Genomic DNA, 18,377 nt, shown 5'->3' with positions numbered 1-18,377 from the left:
AATTATCCAGACTGTAGACCTCAAAAACACAAAGAATGAGCCTTGTATGAAGTGCAGATTGCTTGGTAGCTGTGTTGCAGTTTTAAATCACTCAGTCTTTCCCCCATAATAAATAGAATGACATTGTACACTTCATTTGTTTTTCTAACAGTTTTCCCTCTCTTTTTATTCCATTAGTTAGGCTGAGCCTAAATAGAGGAATCCTATAATCTTGCAAAAAAGCAGTCATTAATATGTCCTTCCTTTTCAGAATGAAGTATCTCTATTGTGGTTTAATTTCTATATTTTTCAAACTACTATAAACTATGCTGGGAAAAAATGCATTTTTAATTCTGTTCTCAATGTTCTGCAGCCTGACTATGCCTACTAGAAGCATGAAGAAAAACCACCACACTTTTAACCAACCATTCCAGTGAATAGAAATAAATTTAGGCTGGTAAAGGTATCTTTTCCTAGTAGAGTATGTACTATTCAGTAAGGTGGTTTTAGCTGTAGTGAGGAAGGAGCTCCATCTGTTAAAATAAAATGTGCTATACAGCTACATCAGCATATTCTTGGTACTGCAAACTTGGCCCTTATTCTGTGATAAGCCTCCACATGGGGAATTAGATTAGGACAATTATAGAGAAATGCAGCATAGTTACACCAACGTATTTCCTCATAAGGGTGGTGAAACAGTTGTTGAAGGCTTGCATTTTTCTTTTTATTATTTGCTAAGGGAGAGTTTCTGTCGGACAACTCCAGAAGAGAATTTGTGTTATAAAAGGTACTAATACTGCATGGTCCTTCATATGTAATTCAAGATCAGCTATTACACAGTGAAACAACACAGTATGTTTAAGTATTTTGCACTATTTTCATGCATTCTACTACTATGTAAGAAGCTGTAGTACCTACTGAGCACCCCCATTCAAGTTGCCTTCCCTAAGGGGGCATATTACTTTACTTCACAACTTCTTCTCTAGTATTTGAAACAGCCAGTAACAAAAAACTAAACTGTGGTGACATAGAGCATTTGCCTAGAAAATACAATGTTATGTGCCTTAATGACATCATTAAAACTCCTGGCCTGTAGATACTGCAAGATACTTTGTAGAAAATACCATTCAGCTTCAGTAGACTGTACACTAAGAGGTGATATTAACCAGACAGAAAAAGACAGGGCTTTGGTACATGGTAAAAATGCAAGTGTTCCTGATAACTCCAACAACATAAAAATTGGGTTTTTGCAGCTTTAGAAGTCACTTGACCAATGGAAGAATTGCAATTGCAAAAATATGAACAACCCCACTCCAGCTTTCTGACAGAGGCACATTCAAAAAGTCCTGAACTGAGCCTTGCTGTCAGACTCCATGGGCTGTGCACAGCTCTGAAGAACTGTGTGACCTGGGTAAAAACATTCTGTAAGACAACACAGCCTTCCTGCTTAGATCTTTGTAATGCCCACCTCTATAATGCAACACTTCAAATTTCACTGACATGCTCTGAAACCCTGCTCAATGTCCCAGAATTGCCTGTCAAAGCTTTTCACAGATTCCTGCTAACAAAACAACCCTCTGAATATAAACAAGAATCCAGTTCTGCACATTACGCTTTGGCAAAACTTCCATTGACTTCAATTGTCAGGTAGAACACAGACAATAATCATGACAAGCAACAAATGCAGGAGCTCAAAGGCATGATCCAGCCATCTTATCTTACGGAATGCAGTTAAAAATGAACAAACAACGTTTTGCAAATTATCAGGATTAGTTCTAATTACACTAATTTTCTGCCTTTAGAGTTGCCAGCAGATAGATACGCAGAAGTCATGGCTAAACACAGGCTGAATGACACAGTGACAGAGATGTTGTTATACCTTGGCATTTGTAACTTTATGGACTTATCTGTGACAGGACCAAGGAAAAGGATTTCTTAGAGTTTCCTTTTTGAATGTGTCACTCCCCAGTCTACATTCCCAAAACTTTTGGACAAGCAACGTTTACCATCTTGCAAATTTTTCCACTGATCACCATGTGTCCTTATCATTGACAGGATAATCAAGTCTCTTATGTTAATCGTCTCTGACCTGGTTTTGTGGACCAGCTGCTGAGCACTTACACTGACATAACAAACCACAGCGGTTTATTGATTACAGTATCAGAACCACAGCCTATTTTGATTTGGGGATGATGGAATGTTATTTCTATGGCTATAAGGCTTGAGTTAAAGGGACCCTCTGAATGAGGGCAACAATTTCCCAACCACTGACAATCAAGCACACCCTTGAAAGATAACAGAGCAAGCTCTTAGATTGAAGGATTCTTTCTCTTGATGTGCAAACCAATTGCAGATAGCGCTTCCTCAGAGTTAGAAGTTACACGACAGACAGCCTCGCAAGAGCAATTGAAAAGTGGCCTGACTTTATCAAAGGAAGGGAATTGCCAAGGACCATGCTGGGTATCGCTGATGAGCTCTGACAGGAAGGCAGGCTAAGCCTGAATATTCCATAAATTGATCCTACCTGGAATTAGATTAGGTAACGGTAAGAAAACAAGCATATCAGATAAGCATAAAGTACAGGTGATACACTTGCTTTTCCTTGTTTTGAAATACCCTTAGCACAACAGGTTCTACAACTTAAGGTCCACAAGAAAACAGAACATGAGACACTGACAAGAATAAAGATCTTTAAGAAAACAACATGGTATATTGAAAAGAGCTAAATGGTTTAAGATCTAGAAAGAATTAGAGTGGTCAGAAGTGCAGATATCTTAGTATTTGGGATCTAAGGTTCACACTGTCATGTCACTGTGTTAATGACTGAAGTTTGCAGTCTTGTGGCCAGGCTGTGTCTTTTAAGTGTTCTTACTTCAGAGAGCACTGAAAGTTACTGCATGCCAAGCATATTTTGCTGTCAATGTGCAGGGGAATGTTTGTGTCCTGAAAGCAGTACAGCATTTTCTCCCTTGCATACTTAATGTTCATAGGGTTTTAGCAGAGAAAGGTCTCTACAACTTTAGGCTAACCAAGCCCAGTTAGACAGTGGCACAAATCCAGACTTGCATGCGACATCACAATGTTATAGCACAGCTATCCCTTATTAGTTGAAGGAAGGTATTTCCCACCTGAAACTCCAAGTATCACACATTTCTTGATGTGAATTAAAAGCTGCTCAGCACATGGCAGAGAAATGAAGAGATTTTGTGAGATTAACTTCACTGTTAAAGATAAGGTGGGATGACAGCACTCCGCTCCAGCTGCTGAACACTATATGCACACCCCCAGGCTACTGACAAGATGGCAACAACATCCTCTCCTTGGCTAGTCCTCATTTTGGGGGAGGAGTGAAAGGGGGAGAAGGACCTTAATTTGAATTGCTAAAAATTTGTACTGTCTTCCAAAGAAAATAAGGACATAAGGACACAACTACTCTCCCCTTCCAGCCCCCTTCCCAAAAGGCTGATGGAGAGCATCTGTAGTTTATTTCCCTATATATTCCCCCTCAATATCTGTGATATTTTAAAACTAATAATAAACGTGTCAGTTTTATTAAACACTAGGGACCATTCATTATTTTTATCAAGAATGCAAAAATACACAGACTAGAGAGAGACACATACAGTCTGAGCTACATTTTCAAGATCAGAAGAGCTGAAAATACTTGTGCACAATGACAGCGTTTCTTGATTTGGTAAACCATGCACATCAGATGAGGCCTGAGGAAATAAAAGGGTGGATAAAAGGAAACTCTGTGGAAAGACAGAAAGAAAGAGAAATAGGTACACTAAGAAGGAACAAGAACAAATCTTCTAGCAAAATGTTACAAAAACCCCAAGAAAAATCCAGGGGAAAAAAAAGGCCTGGCATTGAAAATTGCTAACTGCAAGTTTTTATTCTAATCTTAGTCAGAGAACAGCATCTGATAAAGAGAAGAAACATGCACATCAGGCACAGAGACATTAGCATACACAAATGGGCCATGACCTCTCCAACTGTTGTTAGTGCTCTTATGCGTGCATGTGCGTGTGTGTGCAGACACCATGAGAGACAAATTCATCCTCAGTGTAATCGGATTAAAAAAATCAGTGGAATTATATCAGTAATGGATATTCACTTGAATATCATCTCTATATTGTTGGATTACATGGTATGGGAAGAATCCTGCTCTGAGTAGCTTTTCACCCCCCAACATGAGAACTGCAGACCTCAATATCAGCTGGGATTTTTTTTTTTTTTTGTTTGGTTGGTTGTTTTTTTTGTTTGGTTGGCTTTTTGTTTGGTTGGCTGTTTTTAACTGAGAGCTTAACCAGCTGGCATGGCTAAGCTGTGTGCTACAGCTTTCAGCACTTCTGTTTGGCCTCTTTAAGTGAGGTGGAAAGGCTTGAAAAACTTGGATACCTTGTCATTTACCCCACAGCCCTCCCCTTTGAATAGTTTTGAAACTGTATCACAAGAGAGGCAGAAAGAACCAAGTTAGTGTGGAATCCTGGGCTCCACAGTGTCTCCGTTTTACCACTTTCAAAACATCAGATAGATACTAGATAGCAAACTCAAATCAAGATCCAATTACAAGCCATAGCAGTTATGAATGGCATGTGGACAAGGTGGCAAGGATGTGAGACAAGAGTTACTCACTCTTACTCAGGTAAACTGTGAAGTCAAGGTGACTTCAAGAGGGACTGCAAAATATAAGCCCACTTTTGAAACCTACCTAGAGAACCCCAATACAAATGTTTTCTATTTTGTTGACCTTACTGGAGTGATTTGTAGCCAATCTACACATAATTGTTTCACGTAAGGCAACGCCTAGCTGGAAAGCACATGTGCCTTCATGGGCCATTTTACCAACATATACCCAATTGGTCATGTAAACCAATTAGCAAGAAAGCTGAATGTGTCAATAACTCTTAATTTAAGGAGAGAAATTAATTTGTAATTTATGGAATAACTAGATGCATCTGAAAGGCTAATTATCTGGTTACTGTGTCTTTGTCAAGGATAACATTTAGCACTTACACATCACATTCCATCCTCAAGTTATTTTTAAACATTCACTTTAATTAAACCACATTACACTTGTGTGAATGAAAAGTTATTGTCCATATTTCACAGCCAGCAAAGCTGAGGCTACAAATAAGTGACCAAGAGAAGGACACAGTGTCAGAGATGTGCTGGCAGCTGCTTGCTTCAGCTGGGAAGTACAATGGTTTCAAATGATTACTAGTCAATCTTGTTTCCTCTATTGTCCCATCTTCTTAAGCTCTGTCAACACAAAAACCTAAATGAGAACAGGCTTGCAGGATTCCCATTTCTGTAAGTAATTAAGGTCAGTATTTTACCTTTCCTGTTATTCCTATTTGACATGCGATTTATCTCCAGAGACCACAGGTAAGGAAAAGGCACACCTCAACAGCTTTAAGTTCTCTTAATCTTGGGGTCAACAGAGCTTGTCTACAGATGTAGAACAACCTCAGAAACACTACTGTTTCCCCAACTAAAGAACGAAACAGTTGCTTTGACATATTATTTTAGGTAAAAGAGACTTTTGTAATTTGCTCAGAAGATTTCTACGAGAAATTCTAAATTAATTACCATGCTAACTTACCTAGACTTGAGCTTAGGCCTCCCAGTTTATCCTAGCTCCAGTGATGTCACCAGTGCATTACAGGTGATCAATAGCACACGTGTTTCAACCCACAACCTGCACCAAACCAACTAATTCTTGAATATAGCCATTAATTTGAGATGAGTGTTTTTGCAAGGAGGCAGTCAGGGATCAGGAGAGGAACAACACTACAGTTATCATCTGGGCTGGAGGATAAAACACAACACACTTATGTGTGATACAAATAGTCTTCCTGGTACTGCAGGAAAAGCCGCCTAGTTATTTGGATTACAGTGGTAGGTAAAGGTTACAACCAGGGTTGGGCCCAATTGTTCTGTGCTCCATACAAACATACAGAGAGACCTCCATGCACCTTTCAATCTGCATTTTTGAAAGTACTTTAACTGGAGGGAAATTTTAAAAATAAAACAAACAAAACCCCAAACCAAACAAAAAAACCCCTTGGACAATATACTGCCCATATAAACATTTCCATACGTGTCAAATAAGAGTGAGACGCATTTGTGGAGCAGCCCTTGAGCTTAAGGGATACATGCTGTACATTAGTGAGTAAAGGAGCAAAGCCACCACCCACTTGTGCTGGGCACTTCCATGGAAAATAGGAGTTATTAAGGTTCTTGTAATTCATACACAAGTACATAGAAAATACTGCAGAAAAGACAGGACTGAGGAACAATAAAACAAAGACTGGTGCATAAGTTTCTTCTCATTCAGATAGTGGTAATATTAACTACCTAGCATGTTCCTAGAAATATGGGAACAAGCGAACAGTCAGAAAAAAACAAGCAAACAAACCTGGAAAGTACTCAGAAGTCCCAACAGGCTCTTTTACTTCAAATGCCAGTCCTGCCTTAGGCATTTTTTTGTCCTTTGAACTTTTGAAGCACTACACATAAAAGTTACTTCTTATAAAGATGCTGCAGTAACCAGGAGATTTCTTGACTTGAATCAAGCAAGAAACAATTCCCAGAATAATTTCCAGGACAAGGTTTGGAAGGTCATACTGTTGGGAACAACTTTACAGTATGAAAGCTTGGATATCTATTTATACTGAACTTATTGCTGGGGTAAATCAACTCATAGTTACAGGTACCTGATCCTAAAAAGCACACATGTATCTGTAGTTTTATCTTTTGTGCATTTAACATCTGAAAAAATATTTTAATTTCACAGTCTTGCAAAGCAAATCATCTGTACATCCACAAAAGCAGTTTCTTTACAGCACTCGTGTGTAAATTGATCTGTCCATACGTTGAGATGGATGCAGCTGCATGTTTGCCCTGCTTTCCTGAACTGGGCAATGGTTGGGCATAGAGCAATGTCAATCCACAACCTATTAGGCATGTTAATATCCAACTGCCTTGGCAGGAAAAGAGCTGTCCCCCTGCAAGGCCATTAATTACCGTAGCTTCATAGGCTAAGCTAATGTGACGCCATCTGAGCATGTCTATATAGAAACGCTCTGTCAACAGCCACCTCCTGATGGGCTCTGTGTCCTGAAGAAGAGGCATCTTTTCAGATGCAGACAGTTACCTGAAAGGAAAGAGACTGTGATCTTCAACTCACTTTCTGTAATCATGCAATGTTCATGATCTTGGTATATGGCAAAGAGTTCTAGGCTGAATTCAGATCCGTCATGAGATACATACTCCCATGTAAAATTTTCCTGCTGTGATGTTGCTACAGCTATCCACTGATCATTTTGCTTTGATCTTAGCTCTTAACTGAAGGCCAGTGGACAAGTCTGTGTGGCAGAATGAATCAAGTATAAATTTAAAGACGATCATCCTACTCTTCCCTCCTCCTTTCTCTCTCTCTTTAAAAGAATGTAGATTATGTAAGTCAGCATTCTGTAAAGCAGTTTAAGAGCCAGTGATTGTAACAAGCAATTTAAGTGCCAGCTCATCACAAAGTTTAAAGGAGAAAAGATAATTACAAATAGCACTAAAAATTAAAAAGAATTGTATAAAGGGGACAGTGTGAATAAACAGCTCAAGAACTAAGCAAAAGAACTAAATATACTTGAGACACCTTGGTCAAATTATTTTCATTTAGAAAAAGATTATCTTGTTCAATGATTTTCCTGTATATTATTCATAGATGGCTAAGAGAAATATTTATGACAAAAGGAACAAGACAGAACAAAAGCCTAGATTAAATAAGAGCTATTAATGAGGAAGAGGTACAACTGCAGAAATAAAAGGATTCCATTTAACTGTCAGAAACAAACTGGGTCTTTGAGGCTCAGCAGACACGAACTGAAGTCAGCAATTTCAGAGAGCTGCTCGTACTAAGGCCTGCTGAGCAGCTGCCTCCAGCAGTTACCAGAACATGGTGCTGTGTACACCGCTGTCAGTGATTTGCCGTGTGATTATGGAGGAAAAACAGTTCTAAATTTTCAAAATTACCATTTGCTTTGGACATGGAGGATTTTCAACAACTGATTCAAGGCTTGTTTTCAAAGGCCCTAAACACCTATAAAGACACTCCATTAAATGGGTTGAATTCCTACCCTGAAGGAAGGAGGTATTTGTCCATCACACCTTCGAATATACTTTGTATTTTGATGTCAGTGCTTTAAGAGGGATATCAAAACATTTCTTATCTGCTGTGAACCCAATGCACTAACATTTATTAAGGGGAAATAACTAGAGAATTTATTCATTTGCTTTTTCATATAACGAAAAAACCAACGCATCTTTAGAGGAAGGCGTATCCTGTTTCAGTCAGCAAACAAGAACATTGCGTATAATTTAAAGGTAAATGTTGATGTATTTTACACTAACTACATAATACCATACATAGCAATGCATATCTTCAACACTAAAAACAATTTTGGGGAAAGGTTTAGGAATGGCACAGAATATCCTAAGAAACATTTCAACAGTACTTTCACTTAGTGTAATTTGGTCCCTTCCAAACAAAAACATTTTAAAATGTTTATGATCAAACACAAACACTTTCCAGCAGCTTAACAGATTTCATCTAGTCAACTGAAGAACTTCATTAGACATTGTATCTCAGTCCTCCTCTGTCACGAAATGAATAATAGCAGCTTACACGGCAGTAAAATACATCCCTTTCTGAGGACTTGTAGAAGGACTTTCTCATGTAGAAGAGAAACAATGTTGAAAGTAATGGTGTTCTACTTCACATTGGAAAGGGCTCATGTCAGCTGACAGAGTAACTTACACTGGGCAATGTGTTAAAGCAGTGCTACTTAATTATATGCCCATATAATTTACAAGTCAGGTTACAAGTCCTAGATGAATTAGGTAGTATATGGGCTTAGTAAAAGAAAGAAATGGAAATCAACAGGGGCAAGTAAAACTCTCAATCTTCTTTTCAACTTGCTTATCAAGGAGGTTTTTTCCCCACCTTAGTTCAGCCATAAGACAAAAGAAAACTTCTTCAATACTCAGTCTTATATCAGCTATGAAAGAAAAACAAAGTGACAGTTACGTCCTTCTGAAAACATTTTCTTTCCACTTCCATATGAGTGATTTCCCTCCCCTCCCCGACAAGTATGCAACATTAAGTAATTGACTGATTACTATTTTCTCACAAAATCAAACATAATCCAACTTGTGAGTAACAGTTCTGGCTGCCCTATCCATATAGGACACTTTTTGTCCCTATCTTTGCCCCTTTATTATTATTATTAAACACAGATTTCAATATAGATGTACTCCACTTCAGATTTCAAGAGGACAGCAAACCTTCTAGATATTTCTTTACCTGCAGCAGCACAGCCTTCTTCTTAGCAACAATGAAAAGAATTACTTAACACCTAATTGACACTCTGCAAACAACTGATATTAAATCAAAATAGTCAGTGAAGAATCCTAAATGACAGATATGACATCAGATATTTTAAAGTAAGAGTAATGCAATAATGTGCTGAATCCTCTGTTAAATAATAAGCTTTAGTACTTGTAATTGGAAGTCTAATGTTTCAAGCCAAATACCAACTATTATTTGATTATTGCTTTTTCCAGGTACCCTGACATCCAATACAACTTCTTCTCCCAAAACACAGGTGACCACGAGTAAAGAGTAAACACTGTTTTCAGAGGTGCTGCCCAAATACTTCCAGCTCCCATTTTCTCATGCAAAGAAATACAGTTGCTGTGCTCACCCCATAAGAAAATCAAGTTGGATGTGGTCCGATAGAGACAACCGAACCTACAAACTATTAAAAAACTATTGATGAGTTAAAAGGAATTTGAAATACTTGGTTTACCTGGAAATTTCCAGGAAATACCTGTATACTATACCTTCTTGCTGTTCCTCTATATGAGACTTCTAATACTCGTCTTTCATAGTTCTAATGTTTTAAATTCATATTTAAAACATCTCTGCCACAGATTTGACTAATACTTATTGCCTTGTTTATTTGCCACAAACATTCCAAGAAGCTTTGTCACAAACAGCATTCTTAGGCAAAGGAGACTGAACAGGTATTAGTGGACCAAGATGATGTATTCATAGATAAAATAATTGTATCTTAATTTAAAAGCAAGCAAACAAACAAACCACAAAGAAAAGACAGTAGTTGCATGGGTAAGAACAGAAGTGTCAGGCAATGCCAAAGGTAAGTTTCACACACATTTTTTTTCCTTTACTGTATATTTGTTTAGATGGTAATTAAGAACTTGGTTGCATTTTTCAATACCGTATCCCTAATTTTTCATACCTTTAGCTATACAAATTTACCCATTTCCAAGGAGATATTCTGAAACTCACGTAGAAAATATTCATAAGATATATTGCATTACTTGAAATATAATTTGTAATCATTTAATTGTGCTGCAATTTAATTTTGCCAACTGGAATGATTGAAATTTAGAGATACAGAGTGTTTGGCTTTTGATAAATTAACCATTCTTTCATTTCCCTTTATTCCCTTAATACTTTTCAGACGGAAATCTAGAAATCTAGATATCTCTCCCATAAGTCTCCCAAAGCAATGAGAACTATAGTTTAGAATGTCAATTCTTACACAATCTTAGTTACAAATAGCCCCTTTCACCCTAAAGAATATCTAAATGTCCATGCATAACACACAGAATTCATTAAATTAGACATTCTTGACTGAAACTCAGGAGCTAGGAAAGGAAGATATAGATCCTAAGAAGCTGATTTATATTGGTCAAGGTATAAGGCAACATCAAATCTTGCAGAACCTGCTCTTTTTACAAATAAATCTATGGGTGATTCAGAAATATCCTGGTGATTCTAAAAAACATCATTATCGTGGCTTGATGCACTACCTGTCAAAAAAATAGAAGAGGACTTGATAGCAGGGAATTAAAGCCAAAAAGAAGCTTCTAAACTTTTGCCTCAGATGGGAAAGTTGCTAAACCCCAACCCTGTTCGAGAGCAGAACTTAATGCATTTCATCTGCAACTTAATACCTAAGACTACTGCATTCAATTTAACCAGGGCAGTGCGGGGGGGCCCAACACACAGACCACACCACCACAGAAAAACAAATATCTAAGTCGTCAAGACTGATATGCTAACTCTTCGGAAAAGTACCAGGAGAACTTCACTTGTTTGTGTTATGTTTCAAGTCAAAGACACTACCTCCAGGAACACTCCAAGGGCTACCCCCCAATCCCTATTCTGGAACAGTTTCCTTGAAGGAATGATTTTCTTAATTCGTGGACAATTACTTTGAAAATATAGAGAGACAAAAGTGAGTTTATTCCTAGAACGGATCTTCAGGTTCAAAGAGAGCCACTCAGAAGATGAAACCTCAAGCTAAGGCTACATAACATACCGGTATTAGCAATGACTGGCCCTTACAACAACTCCTGCAATTGTTTCTTCTGCTATGCAAAGTAAAAGAAGTAATTCCGTAAGCAATTACAACTGGCACAACTGCAGGACTCTCCACGCCGACAGCTGTGGCACCAATAAGCATCAAGCACCTCTACTGGTGCTAGGGCAGCTTGAAGAGATTAAGCCACAGCAGCAAGGGTATCTGTGAAGGACAGTCACAGTTAAAAACTGCACTATGAACACAACAAGTCACATGGCGCGGCCTCGCTTTGGAAAACCTTATTCAATCAGAACGGAGTATCCATAGAGAGAATTGTTCTGTGATAGTTTCTGTAAGCAAATTCTTCCACTCTGTGAGCCATTATTAAGTGTGGGTTGCTAATTTAGCACTGATTCAGGGAAAGACTGTTAATGACCCAAGTAGTAAATCACTTGAGTATTCTGTAGGGATCTCCTAACCAAATCCAGGTGTAAGGGCCAGCCCTGCTTGCCATATCAGGACCATATTTCAATGAGTAACTGACAAGTGCTGTAAACTTCACTGCAAAACATATAAATAAAGAATGAAAAAAAACTTGTACTCAGAAAGTTTTCTCTTTAACCTGCAACTCAAGGGGTAAAGATCTAGAGAATACAGAACAGGTACCTATTAACTAATTACCGGTAGAATGTCAAAGGAGGTGGTATCATCACAGATCATTAAGTAGGAAAGGAGCTGGAATCTAGCAACCACAGATGAGATCTTTAAAAGATTGACAGTGTAAATTCTTAAATTAACATGGGAGACAAAAGTAAAGAACCTCTCTGCTAAATTAAGCTTTCAGCAACCCTATGGCTTCTGAAGGCCATGACTGTGTTTCAGAGCAGTAAGTTATACCTAAAGATAAAGGAGTCTGAAGGGCTACAGCAGAATTTCACAACTAAATATCTGCACAAGACACCACTACAAGTTTGACAGGACACAGTTGCTTTCCCACCCCCTACCAAACCTAGGGAGCTTGATTAGAAATATTTAGACACTTTGAGAATATGTATGACTTTCCTATAAATTTATCATCTTGAAACTGAAATATAAGGTTTCACTGGCAAAAAAAATGCAATTGTGAATGGGTATGTGATCAAGGTGCAAAACAGCAGCCAGGTATGTTAGAAAGGAGCATATACAAATATTCATAACAAGGCAGAAAAATTACAATATGTACATTACAGTTAAGTCACAAAATTAGAAATAACTGACTATATCCAAATACCAAAGATTTTAATTCCCACAGGAAAGAACACCTCTGTATAGGCTACTTGAAGCAAATGGTTGCTTTTGCATTTTTTTTTCTTTTTTACAACCTTATATTTATGATAAAACACTGTGAGACTCCAGCTAAAAGATCACCTAAAAGTTGACTAATAATATATCCTACTCTGTTCACTACAAATCATAGACAGGGAGATCTTTAAAGAGGCAGAAATAAAGAAAAAAATAATTTAACATCTGAAGGAAAAGAGTTTTCAGTTTTCCTAGATCTTAAATTCAGTAACACAGTCCCTAAGTGTGCTGCTCTTGGCACTAACAGCATCATCCAAAAAGAATACACTAGCTACAGTTCTGCTCTTTGCAGAACACAGAAAATGCAAAACACATTCTTTTAGAACGAGAAAGTTAAAATTTCCTAAAGCCATCAAGGAAAATGAATAAAAAATTGTTGAGGAAGAACATTTCTGTAAGTAACACTCAAGTCTGTTTGAAGAATGTATACAAATTATTTGATTTCTGAATGAAGTCAGAAATTGCATTACATTTCATGTGAGTCCTGAAAACATAAATATTGTTTTAGCTACAAAATTATTCAGAGAGCCTAAGGCCTTTATGCTTTCAAAAATATTTAGCCTTAGCAGTCAAAATTAAGACAAAATGAAGCTAGATGCCTCAACAGATTGGTCACGTACTGTCCAGACACTTGTTAACATTTGTAGAACCTCTTGAGAATACAGCAGTACAGGTGATAATCACAATTTCAGTTTGAACTGTGAAACTAGAGTACCTGTACACTCAAATGGACAGATGGTCTTCTGAGATCACTTTAGAGCTAGCTTAGCATGCCTATCATGAGGTTTGTAGCTCCACCAAGAAGGAACTGTAGTATTTCATACCTGACTCAGACATAAGGCAGCTCATGTGCTGCCAGTGTGGTGTCGTAGCTTAAGAGCCTCTTGCAGGCCCACCGATATACCTCTGGGCCACAGCACTAGAGAGGCTGAATTGTCCTGACAATGCTTTTGAAAAGGACACCTTGCAAACTCTGCTCTTTGATGTCTTGGTCACATTTTAGACTAATTTTGATTTACCACATCCCCAAGACTCAATAAAATTGATTGATCTAGCTGGGCACTACAAAATCGGATCATATAACTGAATGAATTAATTCTACACTCACAACTTTGAATACTGATAATACATAACTGTGGAAGATGACTAGCGTGTACATGTGTGGGAAAAGGACTGGCACTTGATTAACTAAGAATTAGTTATAATCAGTAAGTTACCCATTTAATAACAATGATCATGGTTTGAGAAATACTATAGACCTAGTTTTTAGAGCATGATGAATTTATTTACACTAAAATAATATTCTTATTTATATAATTCATTTTTAATAAGTTACATGTATTCATGCCAAACTAGAGATAAGGCTTTAGATGCCAAAATATGAAACAATAATAGTATTAGCAATTTTGCATCTTCAAAGTTGTTTTATTTTATCTGAAAGGAAAAACATGTGGAGATAATGTGGACCAGTACTGACAGATGTACACAGTTCAGAGGACAGCAGAAATCGATCAGATTACAAGATAAGACATGAAGTAGTTTCAGACTCACAATTCTTTAAAATTAGAAAATAAGTGTGAGGTATGTCAGCAGTGAGCTAATGCCAGTGCTTCACCCCAAGGACTCACTTAGAGTTGCAATTTTTTTTTAAGCAACTCCAACTATGGTAATTAATTTATATCAATTCTCCATATGGACATTTGATAGAGACCCAATCGTTGACTTCATTTCTTATTCACAAGAAATTTAGCATATAATTAACTTTTCAAATTGCAGCATAGACTTTTGGGGCATGTGTGCATGCAGTGAGATTTTATAAATCCTTTAATGATCATTCATAAACCTAACAAAATGAGGTCTAAATTCTTATGGCTACAAAAATCAGTTACCAAACATTACAGGAATGACCAATTATTTTCTCCTCCTATACTGAGTTTCCGTAACAAACCAGTAATGAAGTTTCAACACAGCTTAAATGTAATTAACAATTGTTTTAAGAGCACTACTTTCCTAACTTGTTATAAGAAGCAGTAAGCCTGCAGCATACAATCAAGACCCAATCTTTTCTTGTCGTTTGTTTGCTTATGTTCCTCTGCATTACTTACATACATTGCCTTTAATTGGTTACACTTTTTCTTTTTAAACAGGAGAGCCTTGAAAACAACAATAGCAGATCATGCCTTGCAAACATTGAATAATGTTAAAATGGATTTATTAACATGGCATAAAACAGTGGTACCTAAACCCTGACTCATGGAGGTTTTTGTGAGACCCTCAGCCCTTTTTCAGGGTCACAGGAGCAGTCAAAGAAATCTGCTGCCACTATGATTCAGACTGACGCAGGCATAAAAGTATGATGTTTCCTGTAGTACACTATTTCTTGGCATCATTGCTGAAGAGCCAGCAAAGACTGGAGCTACAGGATGTAAGTAAACCACAATCCCTTTAATGTGTGGAGTCACAAAGTCTCAGCAAGGCTGTTAGAACTCCAAATTGTAAATGTCTAATCTAAAATTCTTACACCCCAGTCTAGATATTAGGAAAAATGTCTACTATCCTACCAAGACACTATAAACAGTCCCTATAAATCCACACACTTGTTTAGAGCTTCCATATGCCTATGCTAAGGCAGATCAGTTGTGGCATGAACAAGCGTAGTAAACTTGTCCATATCCAGCTAGCGGGGATACCAGGAACACCACAAATTCCAGCTACAAGGCAATTACCAGGGCGCAGCCTGTTCTGGAGACTGTTATCACAGGTTCACTGTTATTGGTACTTAAATTAGCTTTAAGGAAGCTGAATTTTTGTAACTATGCTGCAGTTATGCACTTTGGCTTCACTGCAACCCTGATGATACTGTGTTTATATATACTGTTCCATTACAACCTTGCTTCTTGTGTTGGCTCTTTCTTGGTTGTGCACTTCTACGAAACTTGATGCCCAGAGAATTATGTTACTGTTAAACATCATCTTCAGCTACACGCACCTTAACCCAACGCGCTTAGAACTAAAACACACATACATGCTGTGACTATTCAGTGACTTCAAGATTTCTATTCATAGTTAGTGCAACACACTCTGGTCATGGCAGAACAAATCAGTATCACTAACACTGAGCAGCGCAGGCCTTTAAACAGTCAAGTCTGCCAGACCCGATCCTCACCATGTCCCAGCTTCCGCACACACAGTTCTTTCACCCATGTATACCCATGCACACAGATACAACCGTATCTACTTCTTACAGGCATCACGCAACCACATCACATCTGTTCACTCACTCAGCCCAAACTTAATAAAACTTCTTCAGTTGCCTGGCCTGCCAACATGCTGTTAACACATCTTCATAGAGCCTTGCATTTTTCCTGCCTTCAAATCAACCATTGCATTCCCTCCAATTGTATCCGTTCCTCTCTTGAATTCATTGTTTCTTCTTTCCAATTCTGTCCTTTCTGCCACTTGCTGAACACACGGAGACTTGTTTTAATCTACAGCAAGTGTGTTAGTGCAATTTGTTTCATTAAATTAATTAATTTTATCTTGGCAGTTTCTAAAGGTCCCAGGATGGAAACAAGGCCCCAACTATGCCAATCACTATGCAAACCAGCCACAAAAAGACAAACACTATCCTGAAGAGAGTACAGGCTAGATTTAAAATAAACAAAGTAAATAGTGATCAAAGGAATTTGGGATAGAAAAAAATTATATAGCGAGCACTATTTTCTTAAACTTACAAGTTTCATCCTGCATCTACATGCCTACTGTTAGCATGTTTTCATTTAAGGGTTACTTATGGTATCCTATTTGTTGGCCATTAGGGTGATATATAAATGTCCTTGTTTACGTCTGTTTAAAAGCACCTTTCAACATGCAAATCATACTGCAAAAAAGCTGTTTACATTCTATTTTAAGACCCCCCCTAGTAGTTTAAACTGCTTGGGTCAAGCATATAATCTCCTCTTTTATCTCAATGAAACAATTCAGAGCGTTAACAAGCCGCACACCCAGGTTTGTTTCCCAGGTTTAGCATAAGGATTGCAGGGGGTGGGGGGACTCCAGTAGATGTGAAAGATGACAGTTAGCATTTTAATGGTAACTGTCTGCCACGAGCAACACCTGCTGAAAAGCAAGGTGGATTTCAGTAAGCATTGACCTTGCTGAAGTTTTGCAGGAGGAAATCTTCCATTTTACACCCATCCTCTACATAAGGCTGAACTTAACATAACAAAAAGCCTGCTGGGATGAGCTATTGGATCTTAATGCCCCATCAGCTCAAGGGCTGAGCAGTCTCTTTGTATTAGTTGGCAATTTCTTGTAGGCTCAGAATTTACTGCCATCCTTGTACACCCTGGCACTGCAGCACCAGAGAAATTAATTGTGGCTAACTGAACTGACCGGCTAGCACAATTAAGATCACCAACCGTACAAAGTATCTACACAAGCCATGCTGTTTGATAGCAAGGACCATGACAGTTCTGGCCTGCCCTATGCGAAAGCTGTCCAGCAACTTTGCTTTTGCAAACGTCTATTGGAGTGCAAGTGTTTGAAGGTTTTCAAGTATAGTACTATGCCTCCTGAGTAAAAAAAGTAACAAATAATTTTAAAAATAGAATATATGACAATACATATCCCTGTACCCTGCCAGCCCTTCTAGTTAATGTGATGCCTTTTCCTCACAATCCTTGGGATGAACAAGCAGATTACTGCTAGTGTAAGGCAGTAATAAGGAAAACAGTATTTGAATAGATGATCATACCTCTAATGTGCAGAACAGTCCTGCGCACACAGAGTATGGTTTGGTCTACTGTCAAAATACAGTTGGAGTACCTCCAAGCACAGTGAAATTCTTTGCATAGGAGAGCAATGTGAAAACAGTTCTGGTGTTACGTATGAACTATCTTCACTAATATGTTTCTTTAATCTGTCCTAGGACTCATCTGAATAAGGTAAAGTTTCTGGGAAACAACTCTTCATTTTCTACATATTATATGTTGTCATAATCGCACAGAACAACAATAATGAGAGGAAAGAACAGCAGAGTCCTCCTTCCGCTCCTACAACCATTTCTCTTATGCCATTTCTCTTAGGCTTCTTCAAGATGAGAACTCTTTACAAACCCTTTGCAACTTCTGTGAACCTTCCAGAGCCATATGTGCATTCCCCTTAGCAGAACATACAGGAAAAACCCTGAAGTCTCAGATGCAAATTGAACAGGGATAGCTTTGAAATTAAGGTAAGTCACTAGCAACACCAATCTTCTCATTATTCTGCAGAATTCTGTCAAAGAACGTGTACAGCCTGAGGGGCGCCTAGACAATTGCCATCTTTCAAAGCATTATGGCCTCAAGATACGGAATACAGATCTTTTAGAAATATGGCCTAACAAAATTGTTTCAAAATTATTTAGGAAGTAATAGTAATGGCAGGTAGTTTTCAAAAAGCTTACCAAATCTGATTTCTTTTAAGCCACAGATCATACGCTGAATCCATCTGCTGTTTCTCTGCGCTATAGACTGACAAAGCTGCAAGCATGGCTGGAAAGAAATAAATTTGTAATTCAGTATCTACTACTCCTTCTCCCAATAAACACATTCTATTCTACCCACCCACACTACCAAACCACTGATCTAGCAGATACAGTCGTAAAGCATACAAAAATTT

At 38.0% G+C, this 18,377-nt stretch overlaps 1 protein-coding gene across 12 annotated transcripts in view; it reads right to left on the bottom strand.

The window, feature by feature from the left end:
• Positions 1 to 18,377, bottom strand: part of FABP6 (fatty acid binding protein 6) — a 45,718-nt gene that overhangs the window by 25,499 nt on the left and 1,842 nt on the right. For all 12 annotated transcript variants that reach the window (XM_075102090.1, XM_075102093.1, XM_075102094.1 and 9 more), the window contains one exon: positions 18,163 to 18,250. The gene's annotated coding sequence lies outside the window, so the exon portion shown is untranslated. The remainder of the gene's footprint in view (positions 1 to 18,162; positions 18,251 to 18,377) is intronic.

This window comes from Phalacrocorax aristotelis, chromosome 8 (genome assembly GCF_949628215.1).
Source record: "Phalacrocorax aristotelis chromosome 8, bGulAri2.1, whole genome shotgun sequence".
NCBI classification, from domain to species: Eukaryota; Metazoa; Chordata; class Aves; order Suliformes; family Phalacrocoracidae; genus Phalacrocorax; species Phalacrocorax aristotelis.
Note: the sequence above shows the minus strand (reverse complement) of the source record. Positions and strands in the feature narration are given on the sequence as shown.